The 16,261-nt window shown below is 38.4% G+C and overlaps 1 long non-coding RNA gene across 1 annotated transcript in view; it reads left to right on the top strand.

Moving 5' to 3' along the window:
* The window catches only part of LOC138747250 (uncharacterized), a 63,848-nt gene that overhangs the window by 28,298 nt on the left and 19,289 nt on the right, over positions 1–16,261 (top strand). Inside the window, exon 2 of the long non-coding RNA XR_011347392.1 lies at positions 1,797–1,831. This is a non-coding gene — a long non-coding RNA (uncharacterized lncRNA). The remainder of the gene's footprint in view (positions 1–1,796; positions 1,832–16,261) is intronic.

Genomic DNA, 16,261 nt, shown 5'->3' with positions numbered 1-16,261 from the left:
CTGAAAACCTACTTGAAGGACAAATTGGGAAACAGTCTGAGGTTGCCAGAAGGAAGCAATTTTGAATATGTGATTACAGACACAATGATAATTAAAAAATTTATAACAAACATGTACATCAAACTACAAGAGAAAGAGAACGATGAAATAAGCTGTAAACCCAAACAAAAGTGGGAACGAGATCTAAACATAAAGATAAAGAATGAAACATGGGAAAAGCTATGCTCCGGAACTATGAGAAATACAATAAACACAAGGTTACACATGATACAATATAATTGGTTACACAGGCCCCAAAAGTTAAATAAATGTGACCCAACAGTATCAGATAGATGTTTTTGCTGTAAGAAGGAAACGGGAACAACAATACATGCAATTTGGGCATGTGAGAAAGTGGAAAAGTTTTGGGAAGATCTAAATCCGGTATTAAATAAAATCACAAAAAGCAATATACCAAAAAACCCAGAGATCTTCCTCCTAAGTAATATAAGAAATAAAGAATTTGGACTAGATTTGGATGGAGCACAAAAAAGATTTGTTATAATAGCCCTAGCTGTAGCAAAAAAATGTATTATGTCAACTTGGAAATTAGAAGACAACTTGAGAATACAACAATGGTACATAGAAATAAATAAATAAATGTATTCCATTAGAAAAAATAACATTATTTAAGAAATAACATCACAGTATTCGAACAAATATGGGAACCATACATGAAGTACAATATAGAAATCCTACCATGGACCTCCACCCCCTAAAATGACAGAAGGAGAAGACAACGAAATGAACTGACTCAATATATGAAAGTAAAAGACAAAAATTTCTGTTTATTTTTATTAAGTGACGACATTGTTTAACGGGTTTAATGTATCTTATAGATTGAACTTTGAATAAATGAGATGGGGGGGTGAAGGAGGGAGGGATGGAGGGGGGAAAAGGGGAGAAAATGACACTGTATATATCCAAGAGAAAAATGTCTGTATGTACTTTGGTCGTATGGTTTATAATGTGAAAAATAAAAAAAAAGAGAATGGACATGACCCTATTCCTTTTCAAATTTAATGAGAGTGGCTGAGATGTCGTAATGTGAAGCAGGGAGAAGCTAATGAGGGCAATCAGGATGTTTGGAATCACCTGAATTTCTTCCCATTGTTTAGCATATAGAATGCAAAACTCAAAAAGATAGTCAGAAAAATGCATAATTTGATACAAATAATATTGATGAATTTAAGCCTGGGCAACCATTATTTGAAAGGTCACAGTTGCACAAACACCTTATTTTGCCCTAATGATTTTGGTTTTTCTTATTTGTGAAACTCAGGGAGATAGTTTGTGGAACCATGCAGAATCTTGGAATTGTTATGGTACAGGAGGAAGTTAAGTTTTTCTTTGTGTTTTCTTTTTAAACATTGCACATCTGAATTTAAACCAATTTAGTTTCTTAATAAAACACCATGCTGGTCTTGTCTATTTCCAAAGTAAAATATATTTTAATAATAAGGTAATTCAAATGAAAAGAAGGGAGAGAGAGACAATGTGCCAAGTACATCGTGGCCACATCCTGCAATGTACAAAACCATAATATACTATAGCAGTACTACAAAAACAGTCTCAAAGAAAAAATTATTTTTCTTTATGCTTTGGTACAATTATAGGGTGGATATACTTAGCACTGCATCTGTTGGTCAGACAAATGAAACATCATGTACTGGTTAAATCTTACTGGAATTTGTATATTATTGGATCTTTCCACAAGAAAGGAGATATATTCTTATTGGATTTTTTTTCTTTAACAGAGAGTCATGGTGGAGAACTGCCTGTCAGGATGGAGGTCAGTGATGAGTGATGTGCCTCAGGGATCGGTGTTGGTCCCCTGTTGTTCGTCATTTACATTAATGATTTGGATGATGGAGTGGTAAATTGGGTTAGTAAATATGTGGATAATACAAAAATAGGGGGAGTTGTGGATAGTGAAGTGGTTTTCAGGGACTGCAGAATGACTTGGACTGCTTAGAAGAGTGGGCTGAAAGGTGGCAGATGGAGTTTAATGCAGATGAGTGTGAGGTGCTTCATTATGGGAAGAAAAATCAAAACAGGACATACACGGTGAAGGGGAGGGTGTTGAGGAATGCAGAGGAACAGAGAGATCTTGGAATAATGGTTCATCGTTCATTGAAAGTGGATTCTCGTGTAGAGTGGTGAAGAAGGCTTTTGGTATGCTGGCCTTTATAAATCATAGCATAGAATATAAGAGCTGGGAGGTGACATCGAGACTGTTCAAGGCATTGGTGAGGCCAAATTTGGAATATTGTGTGCAGTCTGGTCCCAAATTATAGGAAGGATATCAATAAGGTATAGAGGGCACAGAGAAGATTTACTAAATGTTGTCTGGATTGCAATATCTAGAATACAAAGGAAGAGTGTGTAGACTTTTATTCATTGGAGAGTAGAAGGTTGAGGGGGATTTAATAAAGGTATTTAAAATTATGAAGGGAATAGATAGAGTAGATGTGAATAGGCTCTTCCCCTTGAGGGTAGGTGAGATTGGAATGAGGGGTCATGAGTTAAGGGTTAGGGGGAGAAAGTTTAGAAGTAACATGAGAGGAAGCTTCTTCACTCAGAGAGGAGTGGCTGAGTGGAATGACCTTCCACTCAGATGGTTGCAGCAGGGTCAGTTTTGTCATTTAAGAGAAGGTTGGATGAATGCATGGATATGAGGGGATTGAAGGATTATGGACAGGGAGCAGGAAGGTGGGACTAGAGGAGATCACAAATCGATGCAGACTAGAGGGGCCGAGATGGCCTGTTTCCATACTGTAATTGTTATATGGTTCTAAAACGGGCAGTCTGGTTGTTGTGGTGGTTAGCGCAACACCTTTACAGCGCCAGCAATTGGGACCGGACTGGGTTCTGCAAGGAGTTTGTATCTGTTTCTGTGTGGGTTTTCTTCAATGGCTCCAGTTTTCTCCCACTGTTCAAAAATATACCGGGGTGTACGTTAATCAGGTTTAAGTTGGGTGGCACAGACTTGTAGGGACAAATTGGCCTGTTACTGTACCATTTGTATAAACTAAAAACAACAAAACTATCAAACAGACATTTGGGCCATCAAGTCTATACTGGTCATCTTTCAGTCCATCCCAACATTTCCCTGCAACAAGCTCTCACATGCCCATTACCTCCTGCCAATCATCCATTGTAGAAACAATTTATAGTTGCCAATTCACCCACAAGTCTGCATGTTTGTATGACATGGAACAAAACTCATACAGGAACCTGCAAATTGCATAGAGATCCTCCAAGGTCAGGACTGAATCTGAATCACTAACAGCTAAGGGCACTATACTGGAATATTTTGAAAATTGGTTAACAGTCATGAATATAAGTAGGTATAAACTAGTCTTTCTTGGGACACAGAAACTTCAAGGGGAATTAACAAGCTGAGTGAGTGCCAAGCATGTGGAAAATGTAAAGTCATCCATTTTGGTGCACAAAACAGAGTTTTAAAAAATTCTAGACATAAGGGTAACAGTATTTTTTTAATAACAGAAAGAACATTGAATTGCCACCAAAGCAAATTAATAGACATAATTTTACTCAGTTCAACATGTACAAGACTTCTTTTCAACAAGGCAATGTTCACCATGGTATGAAACAAATTAACTACTAATTTTAATGCATACAAACATTACACGAAATGTTTTGAAACACTTTGAGCTATTCTGGGGTGGGAAAAGATGGTGAACAATTACAAATTATTTTTATTTAATTAATTATTAATACCTATAATTTTTCCTGACTATCCTTCTACTTGAACTGGTGACTTACCTGAAAGGTTGCCATACAGTGGTGTGAAAAATTGCCTTGTGATCCTTTGAATTGGTCACTCTCATGGATTCAATGCAAAATGTGGGTGCCATTGCATGAAAATCCTAAGGGATTCCTCTTCATCTCCTGAAAAGTTTCAGAAGTTGTAGAATGTAGAATTTGGACAGGTACATGGATGGGAGGGATATGGAAGGATATGGACTGGGTGTAGGTCAGTGGGATTAGGTGGAAAAGTTTGGTACAGACAAGAAGGGCTGAAGGGCCTGATTACTGTGCTATAATGTTCTTTGGTTCAGTGGAGCCACGAGTTACAGGCTGGAATCTAATATTTAAATCCGGGGGTTTATATTTAGAATAATGGATCCGTGGAAGTGAGTTACAGGCTGAAATCTAATCCAGGAGTGTGGAATGATCTGCCATCTGACATGGTAAATGCAGGCTCACTCTTTGGTTTTAAGAATAAATTGGATAGATACATGGATGGGAGAGGTTTGGAGGGTTATGGAATGGGTGCAGGTCAGTGGGACTAGATGAATGATGTTTCAGCACAGACTAGAAAGGCCGAATGGCCTGTTTTCTGCATTGTAGTGTTCTACGGTTTTATATTCTGTAATTATTGTCCATAGACAGCATCTTCCCTTTGAAGGTTAGGCATTTAAATTCTGTATTTCTTCCCTCCGACTCTGAGATGTGCAGTAGTCTGAACCCTCTCAGTCTGCCAGTGATGTTGTTTGGTGGTTTCCATGGAGGTTTGTATCCAGAAAGAGGCAGGAATGAATATTTATTAGGGTATAATCTGGTAAGCAATTTCAAGGGGCAAGAGTAATTGAGCATAACCTATGTGATGAAAATGAGAAGAGGAAAATTATAATAATATCTGCAATTTTAATGTAGCAGTTAGCACAACACTGTTATAGACCCAGGTACGAATGCCTCGCTATCTGAAAGGAGTTCTCCACGTGTCTGCGTGTGTTTCCTCCTGGGCACTCCAGTTTCCTCCCACCCTTCAAAATGTACCAGGCGTTGCAGATTATTTGGGTGTAATTGGGCAGCACAGGCCTGTTACCATTCTGCCTGTCTGCATTTGTGCAGATAAAATTATGTTCAAATTGAAGACTGGAGTTTGAAACTGATAAGGCAAGGATTGATGATGCTTAAGTGATAGCAGAATTTTACAGAATATAAGTAGGGACCAGAAGGGTTACGAGGAAGAATGATTCCTTTTGTGATAGAACATAGAACAATACAGCACAGTGCAATCCATTTTGCCCTCGATGTTATGCTGAACCACATATTCCTTCCTAAAAAATAGTACTAAACCCTCCATACCCCATAACCCTCTGTCTAGCAGTTACAGAGCCATCAATTGTGACCCAGGTTTGAATCCAGCAATGTAAATTAATGGGGTAAATGTCCACGTCAGCTGCAGGGTCGTTTGTGGCTGACAAGTCCGATGCGGGACAGGCAGACACGGTTGCAGCGGTTGCAGGGGAAAATTGGTTGGTTGGGGTTGGGTGTTGGGTTTTTCCTCCTTTGCCTTTTGTCAGTGAGGTGGGCTCTGCGGTCTTCTTCAAAGGAGGTTGCTGCCCGCCGAACTGTGAGGCGCCAAGATGCACGGTTTGAGGCGATATCAGCCCATTGGCGGTGGTCAATGTGGCAGGCACCAAGAGATTTCTTTAGGCAGTCCTTGTACCTTTTCTTTGGTTGTATAATGCAAGGATATTGACATATGTTTTTTTTAATTCTTTCATTGGTCATGGACTTCGCAGACTGAGCCAGCCATTAATTGCCCATCCTTGATCAAATTATTGTTTAAATATTGAAAGACTGCAGCATGCCTTTACCTAGAGCAGTGGTTTTCAAACTTTTTCTTTCCACTCACATACCACCTTAAGTAATCCTTTTATTCTGTGATTAAAGTGGTATATGAGTGAGAAAAAAGAGGTTGAGAACCACTGCTCTAGATCCAATTGTTACTGAAAAGGTTTGCTTGAGAAAAATGCTCATTGGCTCATTTCCTTTGGAGTTATGAAACCGTGCACATAACGAGTCAATTGGGTACGATTAAAACAGCCAAACCTTTTCTTTCCACTCACATACCACCTTAAGTAATCCCTTACTAATCACAGAGCACTTACAGCAAAGAGAATACTTAAGGTGGCATGTGAGTGCAAAGAAAAAGTTTGAAAACCACTGGTCTAGAAGACCTGGGAGTGCTTGTACATGAATCATGAAAAGCTTGATTTGGAGGTGCAACTCCTCATCAAGAAGGCAAATGGGATGCTGGCCTCCATGGTTTGAGGGGTTGAATTTTAAAGCAGGGAGGTTCTGGTACAATTGTATAGGTCACTGGTCAGGCCGCACCTGGAGTATTGTGTGCAATTCTGGTCTGTTTACTTGAAAAAGGGTATGCAGGCCTTGGAGGTAATGCAGAGAAGGTTCACCAGATTGATTCTGGAGATGAGGGGTTTAGCCAATGAGGAGAGATTGTGTCCCCTGTGGAACAATATTTTCTGGAATATAGAAGAATGAAAATACATTTATGAAAGGAATAGAAAAGATAGAAGCAGGAAAACTTTTTCCACTAGTAGGTGTGGCCAGAACGAGGGGAGTCGATTTATGCTGATTATACTTCTCCCAGAGAGTAATGCCTCTGTGGAATTCTCTGCCCAAGGAAGACACAGATAGATAGAATCCTGCATCATAGGGAGAACTATGGAGATATGGCTGATCTTGTTGAATGGGACAGATGAACCACAGACCTTCTGTTTCTCATATTTATAAGTTAAAATCCTCTTTCATAGAGTGGAGAGGACTGTCCATTCCCAATGAGAAGTCATCTCTTGTCAAAAACCATGATTACCATATAGCAAATGACAATGACTGGTGTGTAGATGTTCCCAGGAAGCTTGTATTATAATGATGCAATGATTAATTTTGGAGCTGGTTTAATGCTTTATGTTGCAATCTGTTCAAAGATGACATAGCGTAGCCAAGATGCCAACAGATATTCAACATACTTTTCCTACAGTCCAATATCATTGGGAAGCACTGTTATGTGGTTGAACGCCACCATAATATTTCCTAATAATCCATCTGCCATTGTTGGTCATATTGCAGTTATGAATAAATCTTTAATTCACATCTTATCCATGTAAACTGTCAGTTAAGCTCCTCCTCTTTCTCCTTTGACTTAAGGCAGAGTCTGTATACAAGTTAACAAATTCCATTCCCTTTACTCCTATCTGATTCTGCAACGATTTCCCCTGATTTTTACAAAACAGGAGTTAGACTTCAATAAGTTACACTTTATTTCTTCCCGTACATTTCCAGCAGTGCATTTTCTTTGGGGTGAAGCAACCGGGGTAAAATAGAAGCAATAGATATGCCCAATACTTCATTTTATCAGCCAATAACAATTATATCCCCAAATGTACATTTTCAAAGAGGGAAATGTAAAGCTTAGTCTGATTCTATATTAAATATAAAACAACTGTGTGGAAATTTACAAATCACGTTGTCTTTGCAACTTACAAACATCGTGATGGTTTCATTTCATTTTATTTCAGTTAACATTTATTTTGTGGTATTGATAATTTCTCTCCAAAATGAGAGCAATTCCATACAGGAGCTCAGTCTCAAAAAAAAAATGTCCAGATACTCAAATCAGACATTTTTTCCAATCTGTCTTGAGTAACAAAGTAACTTTGTGACCTGAATGTGGGTATCTCTCTTGAATGGAATTGCACGTTTGATGGAAATTTTGTCCTTTAATCATTTCTTATTCTTAGAAAAATGATTGGATTTTTTGCACTACCAATTAGAGGTAATTCTCCCATGCCTGCAGGAAAAAAGGAATCTCAAGTGATGTTATGTATGTACTCTGACAATAAATCTGAAATTTGAATACAGTGGCATGTTGTAGCAATGGATAAAAGTACACATTGCTTCACGTGTACAGGAAGAAATAAAGTTTTACTTAAGGATGTCTGTTTTTAAAAAATCAGGAAAAATCATTGCAATTTCAGATAGGAGCAAAGGGAATGGAATTTGTTAATGTATACAGACTCTGCCTTAAGTCAAAGGAGAAAGAGGAGGAGCTTAACTGACTACTTAAAAACAAAATAAAACATTTTTGATCCACAGTTATCCATAACTATAATGTACATTAGTGAAGTTAGTTGGACACACATTGAAAAGCCCTGTAAAGGAGCATTTTTACCCTCTGTAACTCCATGTTAAAGACTTTATTGCTCAAACCAACCACATACATACCAAAAAGACAGCTCTGACTCAGAACTCTCAGACCATGGTGAAAACAAAAGCACCCCAGGGTATTGACTGAAGAAAAATGTTATGGAAAAATTTACCAAATTCCAACTACAGATAAAATGTCTTTTCACATAAAGGTAATCTGAGTTACTGCGCTGTTCTTATCTTTAGATGGCCAGGAAAGTGAACTGAAAAGAAATCTGCACAGGGTAGCAGAGAGAAAAACATATGGCTGTTTGAAGTTGCTGTGTTTTTTTTAACGGATCTCAGGAAAAAAATTTTTGCAGCATTTCTTGCATTGCACTCTACGTACAGCATTTGATTTGATTGCCAAGATTGTGGGGCCTCATGGATGTGCAGACTCACTCCATCATATTGACTCATGACAATGGAAAACTGAAGGCAAGGAAACAAAGTCTGTGATGTGGATCACTGACACGTCTACAGTTATAGCTCTTTCCCCTCACTCGAAGCAGGGCAGGGATCTTTCTCACCAAACCACTAGTCGAAGGACAAAACACAGCACTAATGTTTTATTTTAAAGTGAGTTCTTAAGTGCCCTCCTATTAAATGTGTTGGCACATCCAATGCAGTGCCTGGAAAACAAAATTATAGGCTGGTTTGGAGTCCGAGCAATTTGCAGAACTAAAACAGATAGGTATTTGGAGGGTCTGTATGCTTATGTAAAGCTAAAGAACAGACTTTTTTTGAACAGCATAAGATAGCACACTAAATACACTGGGGAATCAAAGGGAAGTTGGACTTATTTTGGCTGCACTGTATGTGGAAGATCATGTGTAATGCTTTTTGTTGCAATTAAAGATTCTACACAAAATGAAAATTACAAGGAGACAACATGCAAGAAACTAATTACTAGTTCATATGTACTGACAAAATATCGAATGTTAGTTTACAATTGATCCAGCCCGAAGCAGAAACATTTCGTGAACATCTATTCCTTTGTCATCATCTGATTCCTATTCATTCGTTTGCAACTCATTTGAGGAAAACAATTCCACCTCACCCACCCCCCACCCCCCGCCCCACCACCTACTCTAAACTGGATAAACTGTTTGTAGGACAATTTATGGAAGGACTGAGACGTCTGTGAGTTTTCCAAGTGTCTTAAGAAATGCTGGGATTTAACACGCAAGTTTATTTCATGTGCCCTTTAATAAGAGTTGAAATCAAGTTAATGTGGGGAAGTAAATGATTCATTCCAGACTTATGAGAGTTGATTTTGGCGAGCCAAAATCAACATTTATGGAAGAGTGAAGGGGCTTGAAATGACATCAATTGACCTGCAGCCCTGTTAAATCCAATGTTAAGTCTGTTGCCATATCCAAAAGAAATTATTAACTGGGAGCAAAGTGCCTGCCTTATTAATCAACAGGTAATTTTAATGTAGAAATTATGACTTACAATTGATAAAAAAAACTTTGTCAAAAAGATCTCAAAATAAAACAAATATATCTTAGTTGAAAATTTTCTTAATTTTGACCCTTAGTTTTCATTTCACTGGCCTTCCACAATTTCCACAATTTTATTGATGTGTTGATTCCCCTTTTGCAGTAATTAATTAATATTGCTTAAACTGCTTCTTCAGCCCCTGTGTTTTCTTTCTGTGCTCCATGGTGTATTCCTGTCACAACAGGACCATCTATTTTCTGAGGTGAAAACTTTGAGAAATAGCCATATCTAATCATCCAGTGAGGTCCTCATTCATTCCATGCTTGAGGATCTGCAGTCCATTCCCCATCCCAGTCACTTGCTGACGTGGTCTCATGCACTGCCAGACTGAGACCACACACAAATTGGAGGAACAAGACCTCATCTTCCATCTGAGCACCCTCCAAGCAGATAACATTGACATCGACTTCTCCAGTTTCCATTAAACCCCTCAACCCCCTCCCCTGTTGCCTTTTCCCCCAGCTCTATCTCTCTGTCTCTCTGTCTGTCTCTTCACCTTTCTCTCTATCTCCTTTCACAGAGCCAAAATCAATTCTCACCTCTCCTCTTATCATATGCAATTAACATCTTTTGTTGGTCTGGACTCCTTCCCCATTACTCTTGTGCATTCCTGTTCTTTGCTTATTTCTTGAGGAAGGACTCAGGCCTGAAATGTCTTTATTTCCTTGAGACGCTGTGAGACTGGCTGAGATCCACCGGCTTTTCTATGTGTTTTTACTACAATCACAGCATCGTGTAACACTCTGGTTGATGTGTTACTGCACTCGTTCAGCAACCTGTTGGCTGCAGGGAAGAAATTGCCTTCAAGCCTGCTGGAGCACAACCTCACAAAATTGAGCTTTCACCCCAATGGAAGAAGGGAGAAAAGAGTGAGTTTGACGATGCGATGGGTCCTTCAATATTTTCTCTATCTTTCCTAGGCAGTGAGAGATGTAGATGGAGTCCATGGAGGGAAGGGAAGTTTATGTTATGTTCTAAGCTGCATTTAATTCTTCAGCAGCTTCTTCTAATTTTAAGTAAAGCAGCTCTGCTGTGTCCAGTAACTATACCTTCAATGCTGCATCTGTTAAAGTTGTCGAGGGACATAGGGAACATGGTCCACTTCCTCAGTCTTCTCAAGGTGTTGGTGTGCCTTCGTGCATCAACACGATTAGTCCAGGGCAAATCATTGGTGATGTTTGCTCCTGAGAACTTGAAGCTTTCTCATTTCTAGATCAGCACCATTGATATGCATAGAAGTGAGGTCTCTTTCCCTTGTCCTGAAGTCAATGACCATCTCATCCATCATATTGGCATTGAGAGTGAGGAGCTTATCTCGACATTGTGCCACTAGGCTTTCATTCTTTTTTCTGTATTCCTTCTCATCACTATTTGTTACCTGGCCTATGACTGTGCCATCAGCAAATTTGAATGATCATGTTGCAAGTTATTTAAGTTATGGATGATCTTATAGGGATGGGCTCAAGGCTTTAGGTTAAATGGAGAACCAGCAGGCAAGACTAGATTTCGCAGAGAGAGTTTGTGGGGTGCATTTCTTCACTGTGGAGATCACACTCATGGCTGCCACTGGAGAAAATTGTCCATGACTCCCAGTTGTTTGAAAACTCATAGATTGGTTGGTGAAAGAGAATAGAGGGTCGTGGTCACGATAATGTCCCTTGCCCTCATACCTCATTAAGGTGGACTGGTTTACCAGTCCTCACTTTTGCACCAATGATGCAATTGTCTTTGTGAGAGCCACAATAAGTTAAGTTTATTATCATCTGACTGAACAAGTACAACCTGTCAAAACAGTGCTTCCTGGTCCTCAGTGCAAAACACAGCCAGACATGATACACATACAGAGAAACAATACATATGCAGGAGAAGTATTCATATATACAAATAAATAAATATTGTTTCTTAAATATGAGAGTCTCAGATGGTTAGTGTGAACAGTTCAGCATTCTAAAAACCTCCTGTTGAATTTCCAATACTATCTCATGTAAAGCAAATCAAATTTGCAAAACATGTTTGTAGCTGGTATTCCAGGGATGTAAATTGCATGTCATGTCATGCTGCCAATCTAGTCTAGATTTCAATGGAAGATTATTAAGTAAACAAACTCTTCAGAATTGAAAAGGTAACTCAGTTTCTCTCTCCACAGATACTGCTTGACCTATTCAGTGTTTCCAGCATGTTCTGAACAAATAATAATGTTCAATTTATGTAAAATTTTGCGTTAAATAAACATTTACATTACATGAATAGTTGATGGTTATAATAGATATTTTAAAGTCAGTTTTAGTTCAGCACAAATCAAGTTCTTGAGTATATATTAAAATATATAATTACTGAAAAAAACACACCTGAAATTGAATAACAATATTTTTTTTTTCAGTCTACTGAATTATCCACAACTGTTTTTGTGTGACATTCAACAATATCTATATATTTCGAATCTCTGGAACTTAAATTCAGGACATTACCTGGGAATACAATTCAAAAAATGGAATTCTGTGAGGAGATTATCAATTGTTCCAAACATGTCTGTAGGATTCTTTGACTCAACTCACTTCATTATTCAGATCACACTACAGGGTGGAGATGGGTTGTGGTAAATATTACTCATAACACCAAGGTTCTCTATTCAAATCACTGTGAGTACTAATGCCCAGCTTTTACTCACAATGTTATGGAATGAATTTTTTGTTTCTTCCCAATTAACTCCATGAGTTGAACTGTCTGGGTCAGAGATCTTTTTTTGTAAAAACCACTCAGGAATGTTCCAGCTTGAGTCATCACCAAGACTGGTAACAGTCTGCCACAGCAGGGAAAACTGATAGACTATGGCACAGTTTGCAGTTGATGGGGCTAAGAGTGGTTGGATGTGATGGGGGAAAGGGATGGATTAACAGACTGGTGTCAGATGAAATTACAGGTTGGAGTTTCTTTTTTTTTAACTCTTTTTGTTTTCTGATTGTAATCGAGGGAATTAGGAGGTTTTTTTTCTCTCCTTTTTTTTCTCTTTTTTCTTTCTTTTTTAAGAGGATGATGTCACAGAAGATAATAAGTCAAAAATTGAGGATGTTGAATTAGATGAAGAGGAAGATGAGGGGAAAGGTGATAAGAAGAAAAAGAAGAAAATTAAGTACAAATACATTGAGGGAGAAGAGTTTAATAAAATTAAGTTAATTTCGATAGAGAATTTTGAAGATGTTATAAATGAAGAATATGGAGAATTTTATAAGAGTTTGAACTTTTTTTTCTTTTTTTTCTTTTTTTTATATAAGGGGAGGGGAAGGGAATAAAAAGTTTATCTGATTGTTTTTCTAAGGGATGTTTTTGTTCTCTCGATGAATTATAAAGGAAACTTGGTATTAATGGAAATTCTGTATTTATGTATTATTAATTATAATTTTTTGTATAACAGATATGTGGTTGATATATGATTTTAATATTTGAACTTAGTTTTAAAGTGGATTTCATTTGTTAAATACATGTATTATGTTTGATTTAAATATATGTTTAAGGGTATTATTTTAGTATTGATATTTTTTTGTTAGTAATTTTTTTTGTTGTTAAGTTTTATCCTTTTTTTGTAAGTGGGTTTTTTTCTATTTTATTTACAACATTGTTAATTAATTCTTCACTCTATTTTGGGGGGAGGGTTGGACTAATTTTAAATTAGATGATTAATGTTGTGTTATAATTACTGGGGGGGTTAATTTGTGTAGTTTAATGATGTAGTATTCTAAGATCCCAACAATGAAGACGCTGTTTACATCCGGTACCGCACGGATGGCAGTCTCTTCAATCTGAGGCGCCTGCAAGCTCACACCAAGACACAAGAGAAACTTGTCCGTGAACTACTCTTTGCAGACGATGCCACTTTAGTTGCCCATTCAGAGCCAGCTCTTCAGCGCTTGACGTCCTGCTTTGCGGAAACTGCCAAAATGTTTGGCCTGGAAGTCAGTCTGAAGAAAACTGAGGTCCTCCATCAGCCAGCTCCCCACCATGACTACCAGCCCCCCCACATCTCCATCGGGCACACAAAACTCAAAACGGTCAACCAGTTTACCTATCTCGGCTGCACCATTTCATCAGATGCAAGGATCGACAATGAGATAGACAACAGACTCGCCAAGGCAAATAGCGCCTTTGGAAGACTACACAAAAGAGTCTGGAAAAACAACCAACTGAAAAACCTCACAAAGATAAGCGTATACAGAGCCATTGTCATACCCACACTCCTGTTTGGCTCCGAATCATGGGTCCTCTACCGGCATCACCTACGGCTCCTAGAACGCTTCCACCAGCGTTGTCTCCGCTCCATCCTCAACATCCATTGGAGCGCTTTCATCCGTAACGTCGAAGTACTCGAGATGGCAGAGGTCGACAGCATCAAGTCCACGCTGCTGAAGATCCAGCTGCGCTGGGTGGGTCACGTCTCCAGAATGGAGGACCATCGCCTTCCCAAGATCGTGTTATATGGCGAGCTCTCCACCGGCCACCGTGACAGAGGTGCACCAAAGAAAAGGTACAAGGACTGCCTAAAGAAATCTCTTGGTGCCTGCCACATTGACCACCGCCAGTGGGCTGATATCGCCTCAAACCATGCATCTTGGCGCCTCACAGTTTGGCGGGCAGCAACCTCCTTTGAAGAAGACCGCAGAGCCCACCTCACTGACAAAAGGCAAAGGAGGAAAAACCCAACACCCAACCCCAACCACCCAATTTTCCCCTGCAGCCGCTGCAACCGTGTCTGCCTGTCCCGCATCGGACTTGTCAGCCACAAACGAGCCTGCAGCTGACGTGGACTTTTACCCCCTCCATAAATCTTCGTCCACGAAGCCAAGCCAAAGAAGAAGATTCTAATTTTTATTATCTTATTTTTTTATTATTTCTTTAAATGTAATTTTTATTTTATTCATGTCATAAAATTTTAAATAAAGTTTAAAAAAAAAGGTTGGAGTTTCTAAATCAATAGCATTTGTATCATTAATAGATATTTGAAGATAGAACCATTTGAAATGACCAGAAGAACAAGAAAGAAACATTACTGTACATCCGTATCACCCTTGATGATCCTCTCTTGTCCTTAACCAAGGATGATGTGTGGGCTGCCTTCAGGAGAATGAATCAGAGGAAAGCATCTGGTCCGGATGGAGTACCCAGCTGAGTATTAACTATCTGTACTGACTTAACTTACCAATGTACTCATGGATATCTTCAACATCTCATTCTACAGGGCATGGTACCCACCTGCTTAAAACAAGCGTCAATCATACCAGAACCCAAGAAGAGGATGGTAATTTGTCTAAATGACTTTCTATCAGTGGCATTCACATCAACAATTATAGTGTTTTTAAAGGCCGGTGATGAAGAATATGAGTTCCTGTCTGAGTGACGTCATGGATCTATCATAGCAACAGGTCTACAATGGATGCCATCTCATTGGCTCAACACAAAGCCCTGGAACACCTGGACAGCAGGATGCCCTTTATCGACTACAGTCAGTATTTATCACCATCATCCTCTTAAAATTGATCAGCAAGCTCCAAGACCTGGTTCTCAACATCACACTGTGTAATTGGATCTTTCATTTCCTCACCTCCAGCCCACAATCAGTGAGGATTGGTAAAAGCATCTCCTCCACAATCTCCATCAGTGCTGGAGCACTGTGCTCTCAGCCCCTGCTCTACTCGCTTTACCTCTATAACTGTGTGGCTCACTATGACAACAAAACCATCTACAAATACATTGTATATAAAGGGGTGATGAGTCAGTATTTGGGAGGGAGACTGGCTGCATGGTGCACCAATGTCATTGAAATCCAAGGAGCTGATTGTTGACTTCAGGAAGGGAGAATCAGAGATGTACAATCCAAAAATCATTGGGGAATCAAAAGTGGAGAGGGTGAGCAAGTCAGAGTCATTATCTTGGAGGATCTTTCCTGGGCTCAATACACTTATAGCATCATAAAGAAAGAAAATCAGCGCCTCTACTTCTTCAGGAGTTTGTGGAGGTTTGGTGCAACATCAGAAACCCAGGCAAATTTCTACAGATATGTGTGGAAAATGTGTTTGCTCAGATTGGACAATTTTCAAGATATAAAATAAATTTACACAAGAGTGAACTTTTACTTTTCAAAGGATCTCTTATGTATTCTAAATTTCCAATTGATGATCAATTTCAATATTTTGGAATCACTTTTACAAAAATTATAAGAAACTTATGAATTAAAATTTTGTACTATTACTTAATCAGATTAAAATATTATTATTGGGATGGTCCCCACTTTCAATTACATTGATTGCATGTATTAATTCGATTAAAATGAATATTCTACCTACATTTTTGTATCTTTTTCCAAGCTTTAACAATTTTCATTCCTAAATCCTTTTTTAATTCAATAGATTTTGTTTATTTCTTCATATATATATATATATATATATATATATATATATATATATATGAATATATATATATAACGATAAGTAAAATCCAAGTTCCAAAAACTATGAGGAATGGGACAATGTCACTTCCAAATTTTCAACTTTACAATTGGACAATTAATATACGCAGTTTACTTCTATTACCAAAATTTGATCAATTAGAAAGTCTCCCTTCTTGGGCAGAAATGGAACTGAACTTTTCTAGGAAATCATCTTTGATGGCAATTTTAGGTTCCGCTTTTCATTTTCTAAAC

Source organism: Narcine bancroftii, chromosome 12, assembly GCF_036971445.1.
Source record: "Narcine bancroftii isolate sNarBan1 chromosome 12, sNarBan1.hap1, whole genome shotgun sequence".
Classification (NCBI taxonomy): Eukaryota; Metazoa; Chordata; class Chondrichthyes; order Torpediniformes; family Narcinidae; genus Narcine; species Narcine bancroftii.
Note: the sequence above shows the minus strand (reverse complement) of the source record. Positions and strands in the feature narration are given on the sequence as shown.